The sequence below is a fragment of the Amblyomma americanum genome, chromosome 11, assembly GCF_052857255.1.
Source record: "Amblyomma americanum isolate KBUSLIRL-KWMA chromosome 11, ASM5285725v1, whole genome shotgun sequence".
Lineage (NCBI taxonomy): Eukaryota > Metazoa > Arthropoda > Arachnida > Ixodida > Ixodidae > Amblyomma > Amblyomma americanum.
The window spans coordinates 16051156-16078302 of NC_135507.1; the positions used below are offsets into that span (position 1 = coordinate 16051156).

Consider the following 27147-nt stretch of genomic DNA (forward strand, 5'->3'; position numbering starts at 1 on the left):
AGCATACACCCCTAACTCCTCTGCCACCTGATATGCTAGCCCTAGAACTTTGCGCAAAATTCACTTGCTCATGTAATGGCTTGCAATAACAAAACCATGGCTATAATATTCGAGGGACTCTGAAGCTTCGAATTAGAGTACAACGCGATGGGCCTTCAGCTGCCGGTGTCCTCTTTGTACATCACTTCGCAGACGTGGACTCATGTTCTTTATGTTATGTGATAGCATTAATTAACGAAATCCCTGCGTCGCCCCAAAAATGGCGGCGTTACAAAACTTTAAATTGGTTGAAGCGGTGTTATGTCGCCAAAGGTAGAAAAATAAATTAGCCAGCGTTTAACTTCACTTAAACCGATATGTGACGTGCGAAAAAGCGGTGCAATAAATGATGACGCCACAAGCGACACCATAACAACGATATGGCGCAAATCTAGTGAACTTTTTCGGGGGTGGCCCGAACCAAATTTTTTTTAAATGACCAGAGTCAAATTTGGAAGTCGCCATCGTGCCCGGCACTCTGCTATGGTTGGACACCGATTTTGGTCCAAACTGGCCATGTTCAAATTTCAGGGGGTGGACGGGTTAAATTTTGTCAATGGCCCGGGCTAAATTTGGAAGTCCCCATCTAGTCGGCACTGCTAATGATGTTGGACATCGATTTTGGTCCAAATCACCGAAGGTGAAATTTCGGGGATCTCCAGGGCCAAATTTCTAGGCCGCCACCGTATCGGGCACGCCCTGTTATGGTTGAACATCGATTTTGGTACAAATCGGCGGATGTCAGATTTCGGGAGTGGCCCGGGCTAAATTCTTGCAGCTTGGTGCCATAGTTGCCATGGCAACGAGCGATGCAGGCAAGATGCTCAAGCAAAGTTTGTGTTCGGCTCTGCCGATCGTATGAGTGATTTTGCGCTAGTACGTGTGAACCAGTAATATTCAGTACTAGTACTTACAACTGCACCAACTATAAAGGGATAGAATAGCATAAAGTATAATTTAAATTCAATGCTTTCGCATTGCTGGAACGTAAGTTCTTAAGTGCTTACGGTAATTTCTTTCTTTTCTTTTTTATTTTTGCTTTTATTTGTTACCATTGTAAGGAAGACGACGAGCATATGCGCGAGCCGCATGGTCATCGCCTGGTGCCCGCTCCTGGCTGGACTAGCTGACCTCGGACTGCTGTTGGCCCTGCTCCAGTTAAGAAGCTTCTCAGAATAAACCCCACCTTACATTTCATTGTAAGGAAGACGACGAGCATATGCGCGAGCCGCATGGTCATCGCCTGGTGTATGCTCCTGGCTGGACAAGCTGACCTCGGACTGCTGTTGGCCCTGCTCCCGTTATGAAACTTCTCAGAATTTCTTTCTTTTCTTTTTTATTTTTGCTTTTATTTGTTACCATTATAAGGAAGACGACGGGCATATGCGCGAGCCGCATGGTAATCGCCTGGTGCCCGCTCCTGGCTGTACTAGCTGACCTCGGACTGCTGTTGGCCCTGCTCCAGTTAAGAAGCTTCTCAGAATAAACCCCACCTTACATTTCATTATAAGGAAGACGACGAGCATATGCGCGAGCCGCATGGTCATCGCCTGGTGTATGCTCCTGGCTGGACAAGCTGACCTCGGACTGCTGTTGGCCCTGCTCCCGTTAAGAAGCTTCTCAGAATAAACCCCGCCTTACATTTCATTGTAAGGAAGACGACGAGCATATGCGCGTGCCGCATGGTCATCGCCTGGTGCACGCTCCTCGCTGGACTAGCTGGCCTCGGACTGCTGTTGACCCTGCTCCCGTTAAGAAGCTTCTCAGAATAAACCCCACCTTACATTTCATTATAAGGAAGACGACGAGCATATGCGCGACCCCGCATGGTCATCGCCTGGTGCACGCTCCTGGCTGGACTAGCTGACCTCGAACTGCTGTTGGCCCTGCTCCCGTTAAGAAGCTTCTCAGAATAAACCCCACCTTACATTTCATAGTAAGGAAGACGACGAGCATATGCGCGAGCCGCATGGTCATCGCCTGGTGCACGCTCCTGGCTGGACTAGCTGACCTCGGACTGCTGTTGGCCCTGCTCCCGTTAAGAAGCTTCTCAGAATAAACCCCACCTTACATTTCATTGTAAGGAAGACGACGAGAATATGCGCGAGCCGCATGGTCATCGCCTGGTGCACGCTCCTGGCTGGACTAGCTGACCTCGGACTGCTGTTGGCCCTGCTCCCGTTAAGAAGCTTCTCAGAATAAACCCCACCTTACATTTCATTGTAAGGAAGACGACGAGCATATGCGCGACCCGCATGGTCATCGCCTGGTGCACGCTCCTGGCTGGACTAGCTGACCTCGGACTGCTGTTGGCCCTGCTCCCGTTAAGAAGCTTCTCAGAATAAACCCCACCTTACATTTCATTGTAAGGAAGACGACGAGCATATGCGCGAGCCGCATGGTCATCGCCTGGTGCACGCTCCTGGCTGGACTAGCTGACCTCGGACTGCTGTTGGCCCTGCTCCCGTTAAGAAGCTTCTCAGAATAAACCCCACCTTACATTTCATTGTAAGGAAGACGACGAGCATATGCGCGAGCCGCATGGTCATCGCCTGGTGCACGCTCCTGGCTGGACTAGCTGACCTCGGACTGCTGTTGGCCCTGCTCCCGTTAAGAAGCTTCTCAGAATAAACCCCACCTTACATTTCATTGTAAGGAAGACGACGAGCATATGCGCGACCCGCATGGTCATCGCCTTCCTTACAATGGAGCCAGGAGCGTGCACCAGACGATGACCATGCGGCTCGCGCATATGCTCGTCGTCTTCCTTACACCTTATTTTTATTTACCACAAGACACACAAGGACTCACTTTAACCAAGTCGAACAAACGTTCCTGAGTGGTCGATGATGATGATAAAAATATTTATTTAGGTACAGTTAGAGGGCAGGGAAAAGGACTGTGGTGTCCTTAGTCCGAGGCTCCATCGGCGAAAGCTGCTGCCCTTGCTCGCTCGATGAGCTGACAGTTACGTCCTTCGCTTGAGCTACACAGACAGTGCTGGCTCCCACACCACCCACGCAGGTTGGCTGTTACATCTATGGCTTGACTTTTATGGCAGGCTCATAACATATGGTACAGATCTGTCCTCTCCCCGCATCAGTTTCATTTTGATTCGCTCGACTCAGGCTTTATGCATTGTAGTATAGGTATAAGAGCTCTGGGGTCCCCGAGTCTGTAGGGAACGTAGGCAAATCTCGTTTTTGCGACGGCTTTTGGTAGGCGGTAATTACGTTTATTGCTCCCATCTCAGGTGCTGTAGTATCTCGTTGCATGTCATGAGCGTATAAAAATGGCCCGATTCCAAAGTATATGCATCTATTGAGGTGTCCGGGGGGGGGGGGGGGTGGAGGGGGGAGGAAAGCTCGGTTTGTGTGCCAGGGATCCACACCAACCATAAGACGCCAGCGTAGGCTTGTCTGGTTCAGAGGATCAATGTCGGAAGCGGGGCATTCCTACATGCCCCCAGTGAAGTATTGATATGCTATTTTTCAGTCTGTGAGTGTGCATTGCGAGGCGGAATACGTAGCAAAGTGTAGCGGCCAGAGCGATTCGCAATGGATTGGTGGGTGGATGGATAAAGCTGGACCATTTAAATCGGCCAAACAGGCGGTGGGTCACGCCACCTAGCCATGAGTAGCGGAATGTTTGTAGATTGTTTGGCCACCTGATGGTGAGAAGACGAAACGCCGCGGAGAGGGTACTGCGGGCCGCCGCACAGCCGCAGCACAAGCGCATTTTTTTTTATTTTGCTAGCGGCGCATCAGCGCTAGGCGCACGCTCATCCTTATTGCTCATGGAGACGAAACACGAAAACAGACGAATGCTTTGGTGGTTCAGTGCGCCGACCGAGCCATCCTACAAGCAGAAATTTCTGTATTCTTGGCCGTGAGATACTCAGCAGAAGCAAGAACCGGTTATGAAGTGGCTGCGTTGGGGGTGGGCATTGGGACACAAGCGTTTCGGTGCAGGTGGGCTGGAAACGCTGATTGGTCAAACAAAATGTGACGTCACGTCTAAACGTCACGTGACGTCATGGCCACGTGACTTTTAATGACGTCGTGTCTGGTTGGGAAGAGACATATTTTCCCTAGGTTTTTCTCGGAATTCCCCACGTTTTTGACAGCGCGCGCGGGTTCAAAAAGCGCACCTGATGCGCCGCGCTTTCACACACTGCATGCGCGTTTCTATATTTTTATTATATATGATATCCTTGAACTGCTGGTGTATTATTTTAGTGCGCTCGAACGGCGCGCTTCGTTGTGCATTTATTATAATCGCCACTGCCTGGCGGACCCGATACAGCTTTTGCAGACCTGAGAGGTTAAACACGTACTATCCATGCAAAGCCACGCAAATGCGCCTACAGGTGACCACGCCCGTCTATCAGCGCTCCGTCGAGTGCCTGCATTTACAATCGAGTGCTGTAGGACTATGAACCTGACCTAGAGCATACATAATATAATTTTTCCTTGTATTCTACATTCTCTACATGCAGGAGACTACACTCATAGCTTTCGTTAGTGCAGAAATTTCGTACAACCGTGTCAAAATTTGGCGGTCCGGTTTTGTTCTACACGACGTTTTGGAGGAGAAAAGCATTGGGTCTTTGAAGGACGACAGTCTATATAAACTCCTATTCACTGTGTCGTCGTACCTATCGTAATTAATGACGACATATAAAGGCTTTTGATACAACTCTCGTGATTTAAAACAAAACTGTTCGTTTCACTAACCCGCGAAAAAATATTGCGCGCAATCATTCGCCACAGCCCGTTGCTGCGTAATTTTTGTTTTGTGCGGATTTTCTTTTATAATATGACAGCTGCACGCGATAGCTTATATATATAGTTGCGCAGCCGACCACTGCAGGTACCAGTAAACACGTACCCCGTTTAGAATGAATTTAAAAACGCGGTCGGGAGTTGGAATTATTTGTCCGGGACGCTGCGGTCAAAGTTCGCAGTTTTGAAAATTGAAACACGGAAATTTTTGCGCATAGCTAGTCACTCTTGCATAAGTAAATATCTTATTCCTACCCATCATCCCTTTGTCAGAACACATATATTAATGAGAAAAACGACCCATTTGATGCAATTAAGTTCACAGTCCTACAGGGTGGGTTCCACAACAAAGAGAGCAACGGGAGTCGTACTTTATTTACAAATTTGTAACAATTGCTCACGGCATTAATGAAAGTCCGGGTTTATTGACCTCCATCGCCCCTTTCAGAGCCAGTGCTGACCTTAGGAGTGCCGGCGCGTCAAACCTCGGTCGTTTGCCGCCAGCGGCATCTTTTTCAAGCTTCGCTGCCCGTCCGCTTACACAAAGCTCATAATTCATCTCCCACCCCTGTCTTCCCAGTTCGACGTACCACCTTGTCGAGCGGGGTGCAATTGAAGAACCAAGAACCCTTGATTAAATGCTCCTGCCATTCACCTTTACCCCCCCACAGGACACTTTCGCGAACTCGTATGTTTTGCCGCCTTTTTCTTTTTCTTTTGTGTGTGTGTTTCATGCACAGTGCACGTGTGTGTAGTTAAGCTAACTGCGCCGCTGATTCCGCCTTCACTATTCGTACCGAAGACGCTCCTGGAACGTCTCCTGCCCTGTCTGAATTTATTGTTTATTTGTTTGCTCGTTTTGGCCGGCGGCACGGGCAGTACATGCATCTATGATTCTTATCTGCTCCGGGACTCCGCCAAAGTCTGTCATTGTTGCTTTGAGGGCCCGGATGCCCTCCCTCCCCTCGTTATTCCTTTTTTCCCCCGGGCTGGCCTCCCGCGCAAGCTCGCTGGGCGGCAGGGGACAAAGCGTTTTTCTTTTTCTCTTTATTTCTTTCTCCTTTTTCTAGTATTTTTCTTTTGTGCCCATCAAGGGTTCTTGGTTCTTCAATTGCACCCCGCTCGGCAAGGTGGTGCGTCGAACTGGCAAGACAGGGGTGGGGGATGAATTCAGAGCTTTGTGTAAGCGGGCAGCGAAGTTTGAAAAAGATGCCGCTGGCGACAAACGACCGAGGTTTGTCGCGCCGGAATTCCTAAGGTCAGCATTGGCTCTGCAAGGGGCGATGGAGGTCAATACACCCGGACTTTCATTAATGCCGTGAGGAATTGTTATTAAGTTTGTAAATAAAGTACGACTCGCGTTGCTCGAGATCTCTTTGTTGTGGAACCCACCCTGTAGGACTGTTAACTTAATTGCATCAAATGGGTCGTTTTTCTCATTAATATATGTGTTTTAACAAGGGGAGGTAGGGATAAAATATGCGCGCGGTGGTTATTAAAGCGAATTCGTATAAAGTTAACGGCCTGCCCAATGTACTGCGTACTGCACACACTGCATCCTAGGAGGTATATTACGTTGCAGAAATCCCAATCAGAGTTGTCATTAATTTTCCATTTGAATCCTGAAGCTGTGCTTATTTCACAGCTTGATGTTTGTAATGTGTTTGCAGACCTGGAATCTACTTTTTCCACAAGGTCGACACCCCAAAACCGGCTCTATATGTGACTGAGTGTATTAGAATGTTTCGAATGTTTTTCGGTCGTCTGTAGACTGCATGAGGGAGAGCAGTGAAAATTTTGGCGAGGCGCTAGCTCGCTTTGTTTGAGAATGTTGAAATGTTTTTTTGAAGATTTTGTTTACGTACGTTAGGCGGCTGGGTTACTGGTGAAGGGAAGTACGAGATTTGCCTGATGGTCTGTTTGCTCGCTGTATCGACGTCACTCCAGTATTTGCTCTCGGTTGGGTTTAGATGTCCTTTGAATGGCATCGTCGGCAATGGCGACGGGTATCGCTGCTTAATGAGGACTTCTTGCATGCGTTTGGAATTTTTTACGAAGTCTTCATCTTGGGAACATATTCCTTTAGATCGATGTGCCTGAGAGTATGGGATGCTTGTTTTAGAGTGACGAGGATGGTGCAGTCATGGTTCATTATGCAATGTAAAATCTGATTCACGAATATTTTTGTTACTTGTTGCACGATACGTTTGTTCCTGAAATTCAGCACATCCACCAGTATTGCGTTCCCGCGCGGCTTTCTTTTTTTTAACTGAGTACAGGTGAATAGCCACCGGATTCTTGGCTGATCGCCCAGTGTAGGTATGTGCCATCTTTTGATAGGCTAACAACATCAACAAAATTCGTCTTTCACTTCCAATCATGTGTGCTGCGGTATACTTTTTCTTCGACTTTGTATTGATTCCATCCGTAGTAGGCATGGGAGGCATTGGCCACGCTATCAGCTTCCGCAAGTTAGGTTCACGCAGAATTTGTTAGCTCCGCTTCAAGTTGATCTGATCTCCTTGCAACGAGTTGCTGAAGAAAACGGGTGGACGGGGCAGTGCGGGAAGAAGAGTCGTCGAAGGAAGACATTTGTAATGTTTCTTGAATATAGCCAAAGTTTCTGTTACCGTTATTCAGTTTTTGTCCCCCTGTGATTTATCAGCTATTATTCGAACCCCCAAAGTTTAAAGTTCAAAGTAGTAGCATTACTTTTAAATTCAGAAGAAGCTACTAAACATTACAATTGGGATATATTCGCAGGATCTGGCTTGGAGCTATTCTGTTTGTATCCCTGATTATACTCCTATATTCTTCGTAGATTTTTTGGTTATTTTGGCTCTTCTCTTAATTCCCAGGCATGTAGCTTGAGTTCTCATTCTTGCAGACTGCCTTTCAGTTCTAGTCTCCAAAATTCCGGAAAATCGTTATTGAATTGGTCGCTTAGGTTTTATGTTCCGTGCACAGTGCGTGAGATCCACTTGGTCTGAGTACCTGCCTATTCGGGTGTTTATTTTAACGAGGTGGCTGATTTATTGGCAAGGTCAGCTCTCAGCGCTCCTGTAATCTTTCCTGTCCTTCGCCTCATTATGTTGGAAACTTCACGTTTCCAGCGGTTCCAACATATTTCAGCCAGCTTGAGTGATCCGTTGCTCAATACCGTGGATTTTCACCACTTAAATTACCCATGGAATGTCCAGTGGTGTAAATCAAGGCGTTGCGAGGTGTCAGTGACGCTTCTGCGATGCAAAATCCCTCACTTAAATTTATACTTGCGCCGATGCGGGTTCGCTGCGACAAACCTTTGTGTCTCATGTGGGCAAGTTGAAACAATAGGTCATTTTCTCGTCTCTTGCCGGCGGTTCGCAGTTCAAGGAAAGCAGTATTTGGAGGTCCCTCTTTCGAGGTTAGGCCTCCCTCTATCTCTTCCAGTTCTTCTCTCGTTCGGTGCGAGCGCCAAGGAATTCCCGTTAAGCAGTGTTTGTGGCTACCTTCATGATCGCATAAGTGCGACTGATCGGTCACCTTGTTAGCTGCATACAAAATTCTGTTGCATGTCTAAAATGCTTGATTCTATTCTCGGTAATTCATATTTCTTATATTTTATTGAATTTTCCAATTTTTATTCTGATTCAGTCTTCTACGCCGCCGCCTCACGTCTTTTTTCCCCCCGTGCAAATATTTCATTGGCAATCTCCACTGTACCTTGGCAAATCCCCCCGCGTGGGTATGTGCCATATACATTTACTGACGTGAAGAAGAAGAGTGTGGGCTACAAACACTGTCTGTACTTGTGCTCTTCCTTTTATTTGTTGTCTGTTTGCAATGTAAGCCATTACTAGGTGGAAAGGCATGCACGTAATGGGCATACCCTGTACGCATGAATGCGGAAGATGGTCATGGTTGTCCAAGCATTGCCATCAAAGCAACGGGACCTTCAAGAAACAGCTAGGATATGGTTGTGACCCCTCACATGCAGTGATACTCACACAATTTGAAAGTGTTGCAAGTTACAGCAGTCCCGTGGTTATATTGCTGCAAAACAATTAAGCTAGCCCATTCATGCGGAAATATTTTTAGAGGCTGCCAAAAAGGAACATGTCAAAAAGTTACACGTCCTGTTTCATTGTGTTTGAAATGAGGCTTAAGATTAAATTAATGTTACAAATACGCGCTGAAGAAATGAAACGATTAAACTCTCATGTGAAGGAAATACAAAAGGGTATATTTACGAAAACTTATTTACAAGCTAAAATACCATCGCACACACACTCTCACGGGTTCCTTGTCGTCTGTCACTTGACTGAGTCGCCTCCAAGCGCTGCAGGCTACCGCGCACCTGCAGTGCACCGGAAGCGCACACACACACAAACACACACACTCTCACGCGCACACGTGCATGGGTCCACTTGAAAGGAGACGCCGCACGGCTCTCCGGTTCGTACTTCTGGCAGCGGCGGCATTTCCCGCGGCCCTAACGACCACACCAATAAGCTAACGAAGCGGGCGCCCATCGGTCCGTTCGCAGAACGGAGGGTGCCGCCAAGGACGCACTCCCGCACCGAAAGCACACATGCGGGCACAAAAGAACGCTCGCTGCGCAGAACGACACTCGCAGAGAAACAGATGTATATGAGAAATGGCCCCTTCTTACAAATGATGGTGGTAAACGAAATGAACAAGCAACTGCTGTGCAATCCATGCACTGTCATGCAGTACTTACACAATCACAGTCCAGTGACTGCAGAGCGGTCTGCAACCAGTAACTTACAAAAAAACTATACTATGCAGCGAGCTTGTTTGCACGGTATTTGTTACATTTATCGAACGATCACATGAAATTGGTATGGCTATTTCTACACAGTGCATTTCCTAAAGACTCCTTTCTGCCATACTGTACTTTTTACCCAAAATGCTTCTTACAGAGTCATAAATTGTTACGTACGCGTGTAAAGATGTTTGTAGCAGGTGTGTGAGCCTGAACAAAAAAAAACCTTTTATTTTCCTTAATTCTTCAGTATTCCTGATTATGACGACATATGGGCATTTATATGTTAGTACAATTTTTTTCACGCATCACAATTAACTGATGCACCGATGTGTTTGGTACACATTCATCTTCAGACATTTCATGTCTGTTTGGTCAAAAAAATACGAAATAATAGTTGACTGCATTAGTTTTGACTACCATCACACAGCATGCTCTTGAAATTCCTCTAGCTGTTGTACAGAAGTCTGTAATTGGCTTCATTGCATAGCTTCATACTTGAACCATTTAAACTCTGCAAACTGTTCTTTTTACCGCACATGGCGACATGGCATGCGAAGCCGCGTGGGAACGGGCGAGGAGGATTCGGAGGTACAGCTGCAACTTCGCTGGAATCCAAAGACAGCTAGGCACTTGTCACGGTTAATTTCGGAAAGGCGGCTATGCCCCAGTAAAGTTGCGTAAGGTCTTTCCTTGCAGACCTTACTAAGTTCCTTCACTTCGCACCAGAAATGCTCACCGCCCGATTTTCACGGCAATGAATAAGCTTGCAAGGAATGTTATCGGCGGTCGCACGTGCATGACAATCCTTTCGACATGCGTGACGATGCCCACCGAAGGCATTTCAGGCTGTCGAAGGGACTTGTACGCTGGCTAAGCGAAGAGCGCGGAACATGCGTCACTGACAGCCCCCTTCCTTTCGCCGTCTTGTCCATCCTGCGTCGCGCCGAGCCCGACAAAGAAAAGGCCGTCACCCCCCCCCCCCCCTTCCCCTTCTGAATGAGGGGCGGGGGGGGGGGGGCGGAAATTCCGCAAATAGTTTCCCAGAGGCATCCTTTTTTTTTTCATGGGGTCAAGGAAGGTGGCCCAAACAGTGCAAGGCAACGTTCTCTGTTCATTCTAGAGAAGCAAGCTTACACTGCAAAATTAAACCTTGTCTTTCTCTTCCAAATGCAATTAACTAGGAGTCCTGTCCAAAACCATTTCAGGTTGTTATGTGGGCACCCCCAACCTTTTTTATTTCCGTGTAACTCCAGCACTTCTTCACCTTTGTCATTGTAGCCGCTATTGTTCAAGTACCATGCAACATCTTGTTATTAAAGGACCTTTTTAATTGGAAATGAGAGCATGTGCACAGGGTGGAAAGCGCGTGATCTGCCAGGAAACACTAAAGCGGCCCCGAGAAGGGATCTTTATTAAGGATGCCAGCCATCTTGGGCCTCTCCACTTGGCAACGACGACAAAGCGTGTGCGCTCCCTATGGTTAGGCCCCAGCTGTGGAAGCCATCCTCGGACACGACCATGACCTTCGACATCTGATGTTTTTATTTAAAAACACAGGGACCAAAGTCGTGCTGTATGCAGTGCAATCGCCATGTGGTTCCATAATCATCCATTTAGCCCGGCTCTTTGGACGGATTCAGGAAACGACTGAAAAGAACAAAAGTAACGAGCAAACAAAGGTGCGCTGCATAAAAGTTAGAACGTAAAGAGACGAAGGCACGCTGCGCTAATGCTGTAGCGAGGTCTAACATGTAAAATTTCGCGGCTGGCGTCGATTTCTACAAAGCGCGAGTAGTGCCTACGGAAATAAACAAAGGCGCACTGGAGATGGGTAAGTCTGTATACAAGCACGAGTTTTTGTCTCTACCAGCGATTTACTAGCTCACACCGCGCGATTTTGATGTCTGGCGTCGATTTCGACAGAGAGGGAATACGGGCACGAAACGGGACGCTCGCGATCTGCCAGGAAACAATGAGGTGGCCCTAAAAAGGGCCGTTTGCAGGAGCACTTCAACCGCGACCTGCAGCGGCGTGGCGGCGCGGTGAGCAGTAGGCCCAGCAGTGGTCCGTCTTGTGCCCTTTGGCTCCGCACCGACGACACCGGTGCACGACGTACACCTCTCCTGGTCTTGCCCTTGAAGCCGACGCTATCCCTGGTCCGTAGATCTTGACGAGGGCCGCGACGATAATCTGACATCTGGTCGATGCCCCGGTCTGCGGCAAACAAGGACAGCATCGGCTCGCCAGAAGCATCCAGGAAACGATGCTGCAAAAAAAGTTACGTTACAAGCGCCGCAATTTGGCGAGTTCTGCACGAGAAAACTTGCGAAAACGTTGTTCAACCCTTACCTCGTGATTGAGAACGTGCACGCCAGACAAGCGCTTCATCGTGGCTGTCAGACGGCGGTTCAGATGGCGACGCCGGCGGTCCTCAAACCGCACCTTATGTGGGTCGTCGTAATGGAGTTGCAAAATTTTGAACACCAGCACGACGTGCTCCTGCAGCAGGAAAACGAGGTCCTGGAATGCGCAAGGCATGTAGGTAAGCGGTACAGCACTTCATGAAGCGAAATTTGAGATAAAATGCGTACCTTTATGTCGCTGGCGATTTCTCGCGGGTCAGCGCCTTTTGGGGGTCGTCGCAATGTCGTGGAAGCAAGAACTGTACAGAAATTTCAGCTGGCTGCGCCGACGAGCGCACCACGCAAAAAAAAAAAAAGCCATACCTGGACAGCTTCCGAAACGCGCGCGCCGCCGCCTACGCTCACGAAGAGAATGCCCGCAGACCACGCACGCCCGGCGGCCGGCCAGCCGGCCCTAGCGATTCCCTAGGCACTCTAGGGACAGGCCGAGAGAGGCGCGGCGAACTCACGTCCGGTTGAGAACGAGGGAGAAGCAGAAAAACGTCACGGAGAAGCGCATCCCATCGACCAATCAGCGTTTCCAGCCCACCTGCACCGAAACGCTTCTATTGGGACTGGTATACGTGTCGTCGTCAGTGAAAGTCTACAGTGCGGGTTTCACCGCCAGGTATTTATTTTCGAGCACCACGGCTAATAAAAACGCAGCCGCTTGGCCTGCTCAGGCAAAATGCTAATCAATTTGCTACGAGGTGTTTGCAATGCCTAGCAAAAGAGCTGGCCCTAGAATTGCAGAAGTCGGGTGAATTTGAAAGAATGGCGTTTCTTTGCAACACTATTTATTTGAAGCCCGGAAGTTTTTAAGCCAATGAGTGGCGTGGTGGCTGTATTATAACAAACCAAAATAATCATATAACACGATCTATACTTTATCCCCATAGTTCCTCGCAGTACTACCAAAACTGCGCACACTGGCAACGTTCTTACGCCGCGGAATGTAGTGCCAGTATAACATGTGTATACGGATATATTAGATTTGAAGAAAATAGCGCCAGAGCATGCAAACCACGAAAAGACAAGGACGAGACACAAAGCGCTAACTCACAACTAATTTTATTGAAACCAGGCAGCGCCTTTATATGGCGACATTTCACTGAAAAAAAGAAGAAGGAGGAGGGAAGGAAAGGTAAAGAAATCTAAGCGACCATCACAGCGAGCACACATGAGCAAGCGGTAACCAAAACAAAAACAAAAAAGTTAACAAAGATTATTTAAGGGCGGCATCTAAAAATTCGAACTCGGACTTAAGCAAGGAACAAACTCCGGAGAGGTTCGTTGCAGGTCACAGAAGCCGTTGGTGGTGCCTTACTTGCACAAAACTGCTCATAACTTGAAGAAAGTGGCCAACAGGCATGGAGTGAGTGTCGTTTTTCCGCCCCCAACAAACTGAAAAAGCTGTGCCCCCGCATTTGCAGCCCAAGAAAGCGGGGTTGCCAGATAAGGCACGACTCTCCATTCATCATGTGTTCCGCAGGAGTGGTCTATGCTATCCCCTTAACGTGTGGGAAGACCTATGTTGGCCAGACTGGGCGCTGCATCAACGAGCGCTTGGGGGAACATGCCCGAAATTTATCAGATTTAAAGGATAAATATGCACATTTGGTAGCGCATATTATGGGTTGCGACGGATGCGAGGCACGATTGAGTCAGACTAAGATTCTTGGCAAAAGCACAGATAAGAAGGCACGGGAATGTCTGGAGGCTTTTTACATAAGGAAACTTGGCAATAGGTGTGTCAGCACCCCATCTGTTTCACTTTTTTCGTCCGAGTTCGAATTTTTAGATGCCGCCCTTAAATAATCTTTGTTAACTTTTTTGTTTTTGTTTTGGTTACCGCTTGCTCATGTGTGCTCGCTGTGATGGTCGCTTAGATTTCTTTACCTTTCCTGCCCTCCTCCTTCTTCTTTTTTTCAGTGAAACGTCGCCATATAAAGGCGCTGCCTGGTTTCAATAAAATTAGTTGTGAGTTAGCGCTTTGTGTCTCGTCCTTGTCTTTTCGTGGTTTGCATGCTCTGGCGCTATTTTCTTCAAATCAGGTGTGCACCAACTCGCCCAAAAAGAAGTGTTAATACGGATATATTAGATAGCGTGCTTTAAAATACGAATGCACTAAACGCTATTTCACATCGAACCTTAAGGTATGCTGGCGATACGTACGCTATTTCATGAGTTTTACGTGCATGACACTTGCGCGCTCTAAAGCTTCGATTCCAAAATGGCGGCGCCCTTCAAAGCAGGACCTCTTGCCTCAGTCCGAGTTCGTCGTTGTTACTGCTGTTTTCAGTACATTTAGTGGCCATAAATGAGGCCCCGGCTTTTGCTTCGTCTTAATTAATGATCAAATAATTTTATAATAATTTTACGAAATCATAGATGAATTACGAGTGATTGTTGAATTCTGCGAATTACTCGAATTAGTGAAATTAATTGCCGTATTATTTAATCAATTAAATATTTAGTAATTCAGTCATTTATACTTCCCATTCAATCATTTTTAATCATTACAAAACATAATTGCACTCTTCTGTTACTGGACGATCGACAGTTCATGAGGGCACCTTCTGTCCCCAGCCCGTTGTGACGCATCCTGTCCACGCTGCTCATGAGGCTATTTGCTTAATAAATGTTTCTCTCTCTCATGAGGCAAGAAATGCTCTCACGTTAACAATGAGCTATCACAGCACTTAAATATGTGCGACAGAAATTTTTATGGTTGCTGAAATGTCGGCGATGTCGAACCGAACTCATTAGCATGAACGCAGTTGAGGAAAGTAAGACGTGCGGTTCAGAGCCGCATTGGAACAGAGCGCTTAAAAAGAAGCATGGAATAAAATAAGAGACATTAAAATTCAATGAGCATAATACAAGGCTCCAAGCCTCTGAAGCTGGGATTTTCGCCGCAAGTAATGGCGGGAAAGGAATTTACATTGGTCCAAACGAAGGCTCTGTTCATGCGTTTTGTTACGTAAAAGTCGGCGTGGCCCTTGTGAAGACACAGCGCGCAATTGCCGAGTGGGTTCAGCGTGTGCTAATTATCTGGCTGCGCCAAGCGACACCATTTATATATCAATATTCGAATGATTAAAGCCAGCTTGAAGAATATTGAAAAGAGCCTACTCCTCCAGTCAGTCATGCTATGTCGTTGCAAGGAATTTACAGCGACGATTGCTGGAGAGGGTATAGCCTGAGTGTATTTCAAAAGCAGAGTTGGTTTTGCTATCGTGCCACCTGACGTCTATCATGTCATAAATATTGATTGAGAATTCATAGATAAATAAAGGGGACCACATTTATCCAGTATACTGTGTTGGTATTGCAAATCTGTGTGTCCGTCCCGGTTTCCCATCGTATCGGCCCAGTGACCCTTTTCCAGAAGCGAGCGCCTCTAGCAGCCGGCAGGAGAACTAAGCCTGCCGGGTGAGGCCCGCAACGCTCCTGTCCGTCTTCCTTCACAATGGCGGGGTGGGCTCGGAGTTGGGCACCCTCACAGCGCTACGCTCAATCCATTTCCCCACCCCATCCCCGGCTACCTTCATCCTCCGGAAGCGCCACACACCACTGATCCACCCAAAGCTACCCAACACCAAATCATCAACCGCCAACTCACCCACTATCTCCACCCTCCACAAGGCCTCCAGCCTTAGAAGCCCATGCAGTAGCGGAAAGAAAATGCGACGGCTAAATCCACATCCTAGATGCACTGCGAATACCTGCTGTCCTCCGGAAGCACCAACCATCACCCACCATCCCACCACGCTTCCCGGGAGTTGTGGTGGGATGATGGGTGATGGTTGGCCGTAGGTAGGGGGATGCCGCTGCTGCCCTCCCAACCGAACTGCCTCCCCACCTCATCTCCACCCTCCAGAAGCGCCGCTTGCTTATCACCTGCTTACCAGCTTCCGGCACACTTCAGCCTTCAGAAAAATTCTGTCGCGCACACGTGTGAATCCCCAGTTTACTCTAAACTCAATCTTGGCAGTAAATACATCGTTATATCATTGAAAATAATTCCAATCAATTTCGCTGAATTGTCCCACCAGGTGTCTGTCGTGCCGTATTTTTTTCTGTTCTGTTTGTGTTTATAACTTTTCCTCGCGTCATCATCTATTGAACCCGTTGTGCAGAAGACAGTGCGGGCAGGCCATTACTTTTCCTATTTAATCCCCCCCCCCCCAACCAATATGCTCTTCGGTATTTCATGCCGGTGACATCACGAATTCAGAGCTCAGTTTTAGTTGTCAACACGTGGTTGCAGTGTGCGCATTTATAGTGTGCGTGTTCTTGGTAAACTTTTCTTGCAAGTTCAGGGCTACATGCCACTGTTGCTCTATGTTGTATGAAAGCTTAACACTGGCAGTATTTTTCTCCTTGGTCACAGTAATGCAAAAAAAAAATTAAAAGAAAAATCTCAGCTTTGCAAAACACTGCCTATTGCGTCATTTTATCCTTGGCTTGCGTGTTTTTTTGTTTTTTAAAATCCTCTACTGAGACGTCTTCTATACGAAGTAGTTCGTGTGACTGCTTTCGCGTGCCACAGCGAACCCTTAGTATTGACTGTGTTATGAAATCATAACATTCGCAAATATTCAGTAGATATGCTCTATACTTGAAGTAAGAGAGGTGGTGCTATCTAATAATTAAAACTTTTGTTAAGGTGTTGTTGACTTAAACAAACGCATTGCAAAAAAAAATTCTTGGTGGAAAATATTCGTGAAGTGACATCCTTCAACGTCCCAGTCATGCGGCAACTTTAATAAAAACCGCTCCGCTTTCAGCGACCATATAACCCTGAATAACCAAAAATTTGTTGGGTCAGTATAATATTTCCTTTTTCTCGCATGTGTAATCTACTTACGACCTTCTGTACGCTTGAAAAAAAGTCTCATGGCGACAATACGATTTTATTATTGCTTTATTTCACATGACGAACATCTCCTTCGTAGTTATCAGCGTCCGGCGGCCGGGAGGCATTGCAGTTGTGGTAAATTCACATTTCCCCAGTTACCGCCGCAGTAGCAACCGTGACCGCATGAATCCATTCTTCTGGCACCGGGACGACACTAAATGGATGGAAAAACATCTCAGTTTTCACAATGTGGAAGAGAGGAGAAGAGAATGAGAGTCTGCTTTTCCCCATGCGCCTATCTGTTTATGGAGACGTCGAAAAAGTCAAGAGAATGAAATGTTTATTAATGCTTAAGCACTATTTGCGTTATGCGCGGCGCGTACAGAAAGTGTCCTTACTCTGTCTACAAAATAACTCGGATAAGCTCGGGTAAGTTCCGAGGAGCGTCACATCGGCTGCGCGAGACGTTGTTGTTGTTGCCCTCAAGAGGACAATGGCGCATACCCACTGCCTTTTCTGTAAATAATTCGGTACAGTGGCCGCTCGCGCACACTTATTTTCGCACAGAGCCTGGACATTAGCGCGCGAGCGGCGTGAACTTGATTGCTTTTTGTAAATAGTGTACAAAGCTCTCCCCTGTCCTTTCTTACTATCGCTCCCCTCTTTACTTCTCCTCGCTATCCTCTCCCTTTCCCTTTCACCTCCGCCGGCTGCAACTCCGATGCTTAACATACTAGGTAGCAATTGCCGCGGTCGGTAACATTCTTTTCCTTTTCATTTTTTCGAAATAAACCACCATCACCACAACCACCACCACCACCACCACCACCACCACTACTACTACTACTACTACTACTACTACTACTACTACTACTACTACTACTACTACTACTACCACCACTAATACTACTACTACTACTACTACTACTACTACTACTACTACTTCTACTACTGCTACTGCTGCTATTACTACTACTACTACTATACCCACTGTGGGGGATTGACCAAGACACCGTCGGGGATTGACAAGTACTTAAAACGGTAAAATTAAAACATTAATAAACTGAAGTTAAAAATAAGAATGCAGATTTGTTGTTGAATTTGAAAAAAAAAAAATATCGAACACTGCGAGATTGGTGACTGAAAAAGAGAACGGGGCTAACCGTGCCGTGTTTAGGAAGCTTTGGAGAATTTTGAGGTGAATTTTGTACACGAGTAGCCAAAAGATGAAATTCAGAAAAATTTTAGAAGTTGCTCGGGACGAGCAACCTGGGTCGCACAATCCTTACGGCTGGCTGTCACAGGAACAGCCATGTGGCAGTGCAGTGGCGCATATCTTAACCGCTGCACCACTGCTCTGGTAGTGGCGTGAGGACTCGCCGCCAGCTGAGAATGTGAAGTGGAGAATGAGCAATCCTGCATATATGAGTATTAACCCACGGAGATTCGAATGGTGTGCGGTTTGGTGGCCAACGCGATCTGTTGCACAAACGCACAGAAAACCACACATAATCAACCATAAACGCACGAACGGAGACAGCAGCAGTGCACAAAGCTTTCGCATTCATATCACGTAAGGAGACTGAAGTGTCCCCGGTATTGCTTTTAGGAACAGACGAACGTATCGCTCTTTAGGCTGTTAGCCGCCCCATGTAGTATGATAGAGAGTCGGTCTATCACCGCACCAAGGATAGGTGTTCCTGTACGCGGTTGGTTGCATTTTGTTGTAGATAAACTGGCACGACTATGAATTTGTCTGCAGCCGCCGCGAAGATACTGATTGCTTCCTGTCTAGGCAGGCGAAAGTACCCGCCACCATAAAACAAATTTGACATGGAAGACAGAAGATCTGCGTCGTTAGTGTCCCTTCAGATCGCTAGATATAACCGTATATATTGAGAGGGCTCCAATAACTAAGAAAATGGGAACAGTATGCGATTAGTTAATATATAATATATATTTATTACCTTATGCACCTTGGTTTTGGTGACTGTTGGCTCCCCCCCCGCACGCACGCGCACACACACACACACACACACACACACACACACACACACACACACACACACACACACACACACACACACACACACACACACACACACACACACACACACACACACACACACACACACACACACACACACACACACACACACACACACACACACACACACACACACACACACACACACACACACACACACACACACACACACACACACACACACACACACACACACACACACACACACACACACACACACACACACACACACACACACACACACACACACACACACACACACACACATATATATATATATATATATATATATATATATATATATATAACGAACGTAGGTTGCGTTGGCTCCGCAGAATAAAGATTTAAGAGAAGTGGGCACTTCTACAAAGACACTTTTATTTATCAACGTTTCGACCGCACCGCGGTCGAAACGTTGATAAATAAAAGTGTCTTTGTAGAAGTGCCCACTTCTCTTAAATCTATATATATATATATATATATATATATATATATATATATATATATATATATATATATATATATATATACATTTATAGGGTCCAAAGTGAGGGCTTCTTTTTCTTTAGTTTTTTGAGCAGAGCAGACGGGAGGGTCTCCAAGTCCCAGGCCTTTGATCTGACACGGACGAAAGGTTTGCTTTGGTTTATGGCGGTTTAGCGTCGCAAAGCGACTCAGGCTTTGAGGGACGCCGTAGTGAAGGGCTACAGAAATTTCAACCTCCTGGGATTCTTTAACGTGCACTGTCATCGCACAGTACACGGGCCTGTAGAATTTCGCCCCCATCGAAATTCGACCGCCGCGGCCGGGATCAAACCCAAGCCTTTCGGGTCAGTAACCGAGCGCCATAACCACTGAGCCACCGCGGCTGCGCGGACGGAAGGAAATGATTGAAGAAAAAGAAAAAAAGACAGACGATTTTGCGTGGTTAGACCAAATGGGACTTATGTGATGCTGATACATTTATTTTCAGAGCCACCGCACTAGCTCAGTAGTAATGTTGCTCGTCTGCTTGCCTGAAAGACGGGGTTCGATCCCGATCGCATTTCGATGGAGGCGAAATGCTATAGAGACCCGTGCGCTGTGCATTGTCAGTGCACATTATCGAACCCCTGTGGTCGGAACTATCTGGAGCCCTCGAATACACGGCGTCCCTCATAGCCTGATTTGCTTTGGGACGGTAAAATTCGCAAACCACTTCTATTTGCAGTTCGGTTTCAGCTTTCAAGGTCAAGCAGGCTTCAGACGAAGATCAGCGAAATCGGTCATTGAGGCCTTAGCGCTAGCGCACTAAAACTTGAGGGGTTATAAACTTACGCTCCTGGCTGTCCCCAGAACACTACTTGTTCAGTGGTTATGCGATGCGCCACTGCCCTGCGGTGTCAGATTTATGTATTTTTACCGTCAGGGCTTACGTGAAGCACTATACAGGCTCTAGGATATGAGTATACATGAAGAATAAAATACAAACAATATAGAAAACTACACATAAAAGATAATTAGCGTGGAAAGAAAAAAAACGCTTAAAGGCAACAGAATAATAATGATAATAATAATAATAATAATAATAATAATAATAATAATAATAATAATAATAATAATAATAATAATAATAATAATAATAATAATAATAATAATAATTAGTTTTTGGTGAAAGGAAATGGCGCAGTATCTGTCTCGTATATCGTTGGACACCTGAATAGCGCCGTAAGGGAAGGGATAAAGGAGGGAGTGAAAGAAGAAAGGAAGAAGGAGGTGCCGTAGTGGAGGGCTCCGGAATAATTTCGACCACCTGATGATCTTTAACGTGCACTGACATCGCACAGCACGTGGGCGCATTAGCGTTTTGCCTCCATAAAAACGCACCCGCCGCGGTCGGGTTCGAACCCGGGAACTCTGGATCAGTAGTCGAGCACCCTAACCACTGAGCCACCACGGCGGGTCTAAAGGCAACAGAAAAAAAAATGAAAAACGGCAGAAATAAACGACAACGTTCTAAAAACACAGTTTAATAAAAGGCATGCAGTTATTGCTACTCTAAAACGATCAATTTCCGTGATAGCGTGTAATGTGAGGGGCGTTTGATTTCCATTCACGACAAGTTCTTGGTAAGGATGAATATAAGTACGTGACTGTTCGCTGTAATGGTGAATTTACTTTAAAGCGATGTTTAATACGTGGGGAGATGCTGATTTAACGTACCAGGATTTCAGCGCGTGGTTGTGAGATCAGATCCTGGGAAAGTGTGAAAGACACGATAATTTTCTCCATTAAGGAAGAAGAGGAATGTCTAGCAAAGTTTTAATTATGGTGACGCTGGGTACGATGATAATTATTAAAGACAAATCGAACCGATGGATCCTGCACGCTTTCGAGGATATTAATCAGAGTAGCATGACCAGTGTCTCGCATTGTGCATGCATATTAGAGGTTAGGTCTGCCAGTGTGTAGAGTTGTTTTCTAGGGGACAGTGGAGCTAGGGCATAGTTACGTCTAATATAGTCATGGATGCGATTAGATTCCGGCGCAATATATTCCATGTGTCATTTGTATTTGCTGTGGTTAGCAATAGGCACACCCAGGTATTTATAAGTTGCCGGGTAAATGGTTTTTTTTTTTTGAGTAACGGGGGCAAGCCGAATAAAACAAAATTCTCGTTGATTTGCAGTTAGAAGCCTTCCATGAGCCAAACGGCGCACCAGGCAGCGATATTATAAAGTAATGCTCCAGTCTTAATGTGTCCTCTCTACGTTTATTCTTGCGTTATATGACATAATCGTCAGAAAACAGATAAATGGAATTTAAAACGAAGCACTAGTTAGAAGACTGATTGGATGCATAGGCTTTTATGTTGACGTAGGTTTTAAAGGAAATTTTGCCAAACACATAGCGTCGATAGGTACGTTATTTTGAAACTTAGGGTTTTAAGGAACGTAAGGGGGTTCGACTGATTAAAAGTTGTTATACGGCAGAGAGAAATACAATTAAAAACGCATTTCTGCATAACATGCGGTATTGCAAGCAAATAGACGCTAGTATGAGAGCGTACTTCCGAGACTGCTAGTTTCAGGCCTCAGTCCTGATTGGAGAGAGGAAGTCACGTGACATGTGTGCTAGTGAGTAACTTATGCAGGTTTGTGTTCGTGTATGCGTAATCCAGCCGCTCGCTTTTGAAATAGCGTGCGAGATGATCAGAATTTGTTGTCAAACAAATCAGAACGTGATGAACGTTTTGGAGATTCTGAAATCTTAAATAACGGTTGCTAACAGCCAGCTACAAACGTTTAATCGCAACCAAGGGTCTATCTGCAAGAGTTAAAAAGTTAACTGTTAGAATTTAATTTACCAGAGTAGTAGTTAGCATGATTTATTTGTACCTCTAGATATTTATTCTAAAAATTATTGCGCGGCCTGCAAACGTTCACTTGATATTGAATGCTGTGGGCTTGTAGTTGTGTCAGTAGGTGTCCTAGCAGCTGCCTCAGGCTTTCTCCGAAAACCTTCAACTCGCACTGATATTTTTATCTGAAGGCGGCACTAGAATGGCACAAGGGAACAGAGGCGGACAGGGACTTGCCCATCTTTGCCTGCGTTTAGGCAAGCTTCGGCCGAATCATAAGTTTCGAGATATATTTACCAGTGCGGGACAGGCACCGATCGGAACACGTGGCGGCTGTCCCGGTTTTCGCCCGAATGACATTTGGCATCTGAAAACAAAAGCCTGTATTAAGGCCTTCGACACTGCAAAATTATTGCAAAAATGTGTACAAGCTGTTTATAGTGGTAGGTTTATGGTTTATTGCGGTTTAACGTCCCAAAGCGATTCAGGCTATGGGGGACGCTGTATTGAAAGGCTCCGGAATTTTCGACCACCTGGGGTTCTTTAACGTGCACTGACTTCGCACAGTAAACGGGCCTCTAGAATTTCGCCTTCATGGAAATTCAATCGCCGAGACCGGGACCGAACTCACGTCTTTCGTGTTAGCAGTCGATCGCCATAACCGCTGAGCCACCGCGGCGGCTGTTTTATGGTGGTAGGAGGAAATTGGTCTCTAAAGGACATTTGGCGAACGTAATGATAACGCTTCCTTCATTATATTTCATAAGAAAGTTTCTGATCGCAGCTCTCCGCTGCCACTCTTGCTTGCAGTACTGCATTTTAAGCCTACCCAATCATCTGTCTGTGTACGCGCATTTTCGTCGGTGCGTCGAAACAAAAAACTAGAAAATAAAATATACTCGAAATAGTTTTAGCCCTCAGAAGGGTGGAGAGGTGGGCTTGTTGGTTGAAGATGATGGTAGAAACAGCTCTGACACAGGACGAAGCAAGAACACAACACAGGCGCTGACTAGCAACAGGCGTTTATTTCAGAAACACAGAAATATGTACCTCAACCCCGCAATTCACGCCAATTGCTAGTTAGTGCCTGTGTTGTTTTCTTGCTTCGTCCTGTGCCAGCACTAATTTCTGCCATGACAATTTTAGGCCTCATCAGTATCGAGCCTGCGCTCCTTTAGCGTACAACCAGAAGGGTGCTAGATTCCTTACACAATGCGACTATTGCTGCCTTTTTTTCTTTATTGGCTTAGCTATAGCAGAAAAGCCTCTCCACACACTCCTAAGATGCATATTCAGTCGCTAAAAATAGTTTTTTACGTTGAGAGTTGACAAGCGATAACTTTGTGATGGAAACGCAGCGCACTGAAGCGATACGCGGACTCATAGGCTCCCGTGTGCTGTGCGATGTCAGTGTACGTTTAAGATCCCCGGATGATAAAAATTATTCCTTAGTACTACACTGCAGCGCTTCTTTCTCTCCTTCATCTTTTGCTTCCTCCTTCATTCCTTCTCTAACGGCGTGGTTCGGATGTCCACCATGAAGTGCCCTCTCCATTGCAGAAAATGAAATAATAATAATAATTGGCTTTTGTGTGGAAAGGAAATGGCGCAGTATCTGTCTCATATATCGTTGGACACCTGAACCGCGCCGTAAGGCAAGGGATAAAGGAGGGAGTGAAAGAAGAAAGGAAGAATGAGGTGCCTGTAGTGGAGGGCTCCGGAATAATTTCGACCACCTGGGGATCTTTAACGTGCACTGACATCGCACAGCACACGGGCGCCTTAGCGTTTTTCCTCCATAAAAACGCTGCCGCAGCAGTCGGGTTCGAACCCGGGAGAAAATGAAAATTGGCTTTTGGGGAAAGGAAATGACACAGTATCTGTCTCGCATATCGGCGCACACCTGAACCGCGCCGTAAGGGAAGGGATGAAGGAGGGACTAAGAGAAGAAAGGAAGAAAGAGTTGCCGTTGTGGAGGGCTCCAGAATAATTTGGATAATTTGAAAGATGGCGTTTCAGCGTTTCAACGTAAGTTTATGCCGTTATGAATGTCATCTAAGATGGCATCACTATGCTGTTAGATGCTCCGAACTTAGCGTGCAAGGAGGGGCCTCAACGGAGACGTCACGAGGGAGCAGCAGGGATGACTACGGAGGTCCGAGAGGTAAAGAACAAACATTCTCAAGGAACATCTACACTCTAAACAAGAATACGCCCATGCGGGAGTAAAGAGGTAATAAGGTGTCCTCTATAGAGCGCACTCCTTTTCATAAAATGGAGTGCCCTGGAGGACAACTTACTATCTTTTAAATCCCATCTGTTTAGGGTGCATGAGTGACAGCCCCGAGTTTCGGCCACAAACAACCAGCTACGGGCCCGCGTGCTACGAATCGCGGTGCAGTAGGCACACATTAAGGCACGAGGGCAGCCCAGGTGCACCACAAATTAGCTTACAAATTTTTGAATCCAGAATTCATTTACCGTTCCGTTAAAGTTTTCGAACAGAATTTTTTTAACAGTGTCCGCACTTTGAACCCTTGCAAATAATGGAAAGGATGCGCATAGAAAATTGTCATGGGTGTATTCAAAAATTTCGAAATCCTCACTACCTAACAGTGCAATTTGTAAACCACAAGTTGCTTTTGAAATAGTTTGGGAATCTATTAAATATCGAGTAACAGCGAAATGATGCTATGCATGCAATGGACAAACGGAAATGAGGACAGCAGAGGAGGAGTGTAACAGCCAAATGGTGCTGGTACATTCCTCCTCTGCTGTCCTCATTTCCGTTCGTTTTGATTCAGTGTGTCTTGGAACGACCAGTCAGGTGTGCTTTCCCCTTCTCGTGTTCTCCGGCTCGTATTGTCCCCTCCATAACTTTGGCCCGGAGTTCCCGGGTTCGAACCCGACCGCGACGGCTGCGTTTTTATGGAGGAAAAACGCTAAGGCGCCCGTGTGCTGTGATATGTCAGTGCACGTTAAAGATCCCCAGGTGGTCTAAATTATTCCAGAGCCCTCCACTACGGCATCTCTTTCTTCCTTTCTTCTTTCACTCTCTCCTTTATTCCTTTCCTTACAAAACGGTTCAGGTGTCCAAGGATATGAGGCAGATACTGCGCCATTTCCTTTCCCCAAAAAGAATTAATATTATTATTATTATCCTCTCTCTGTTTTTCTTATTTTTCTTCGTTTATTCGCAGCATTCTGAGGGAGACTGATTATGGGGAATTGTATAAGATGGAATACTTTCTTTTCAGTAAAGAGTAACGGGGTTCGAACCCGACCACGGCGGCCGCGTTTCGATGGAGGCGATACACAAAGGCGCCCGTGTGCAGTGCGATGCAAGTGCACGTTAAGAATCCAAGGTGGTCGAAATAATTCCGGAGCCCTCCACTACGGGTCCTATTTCTTACTTTGTTCTCTCAGTCTCTCCTTTATCCTTTCTCTTACGGCGCGGTTCAGGTGTCCGCCGAGATGTGAGACAGATACTGCGTCATTTCCTTTCCCCAACAACCAATTTATTATTATTACCATTTGTGCCCAGATTACGGAACATCACGAGGGACGCATAACTTTGTAAACCCATTGCATGATATTGAATGCATGTGCCATTATATATTTTCGTTATCAGTTCATAGTAGTAACAGAAGACAGGAAAGATGCCACGATGGATTATATCAGAACACAGTCTGCCTTCTGGAAAAGGTCTGAGAATAACTACTAGTCATTTGTTCTCCGTACACTGAAAAAAAGAGTTTTAGAAAATCATTAAGTTAATTTTCCCACTTTCAAAATTTCATCCACGATGACGTCGCGGTTCAAAAGGCGGTTAAAGACGATACGCTAAATGTGCTTGCCAGTCATTTGCGCGAAGCCGTGGCAGGAAGCAGTTGAACATTTTTAGGTCATGAAACACACGAACGGCGCTTTATTAGGCACATTATAAGATGGCATTGCCGGAATTATTCGGGAACAGAACGCATCGGTGAATCCAACTTGACATTTCATGAAAAAGGTATCTGTGAATTAGTGGTAGGGCTAGGCGAAATGATTGCAGCTAAGCCCTATAGACTTGAAATATGTTTGCCATATTGAAATGTTTGCAATATTGAAACTTTCTCCTAGTCGTATTACGCTGCCTTTAACTATTTCTCCTGGCTTACGTGCACTATACGCAGGAAGGAATAAAAGCTGTAATGCTTACTGTGATGTAAAAATCGAAGCTAGAAGAACACATGCGAAGAGAACTGGTGACTTCATCTCACGAACTGTGCTCGTGTGCGACTATCCCTTAGCAAAAACTAATACGTTTGGAATATACGGCGGGATATTTAGAATGTATTTAAACATATATTGTATTCATTAATGTACTAAAGATATGCCGGAAATAGGTTCCTGAAATTTTATGCTTGGTATTTGAAATATATTCTTAAAATCTGCCAAAAATGTGCCCCTTAATGCATGCTTCGAGCACGTTGAAATACGTCAGAAAATATGTATATGCGGTTTTAGCATCTTCTCAGTGTATTAAAGTGTACTTTCGTAAATATGAAATTAATTTGTCTGATGTATGCGTCACTTAAAGCATGTTGTCATTGTATTAAAGGTATACTTTCGTAAATATGAAATTAATTCGCCTGAAGTATGCGTCACTTAAAGCGTGTTTCGAGCACGTTTCAAACACATGAAAAACAATGATGCGGTTTTAGCATATTGCCAATGTTTTAACAGTGTACTTTCGTGAATATGAAATTAGCTCGCAGGAAGTACACTTCAATTTTAACAAACGGGCAGTCCTTTTAAACATATTTTAAGCACACTTTTAGCTGCCGTAGAAATATTTAGCGCTCGAAATCGCGTTTCTGGAAATAGCCTATGTTGGCAATGTATTGAAAGTGTA

The 27147-nt window shown here is 45.9% G+C and overlaps 1 long non-coding RNA gene across 1 annotated transcript; it reads right to left on the bottom strand.

Moving 5' to 3' along the window:
• Nucleotides 1-16927: 16927 nt before the first annotated feature.
• On the bottom strand, nt 16928-26554 carry LOC144111526 (uncharacterized). Its single transcript, XR_013310075.1, has 3 exons — nt 26452-26554; nt 22545-22614; nt 16928-17074 (listed from the first exon to the last, which is right to left on the bottom strand). It is a non-coding gene; the product is annotated as an uncharacterized LOC144111526 (long non-coding RNA).
• Between the last annotated feature and the right edge of the window lie 593 nt (nt 26555-27147).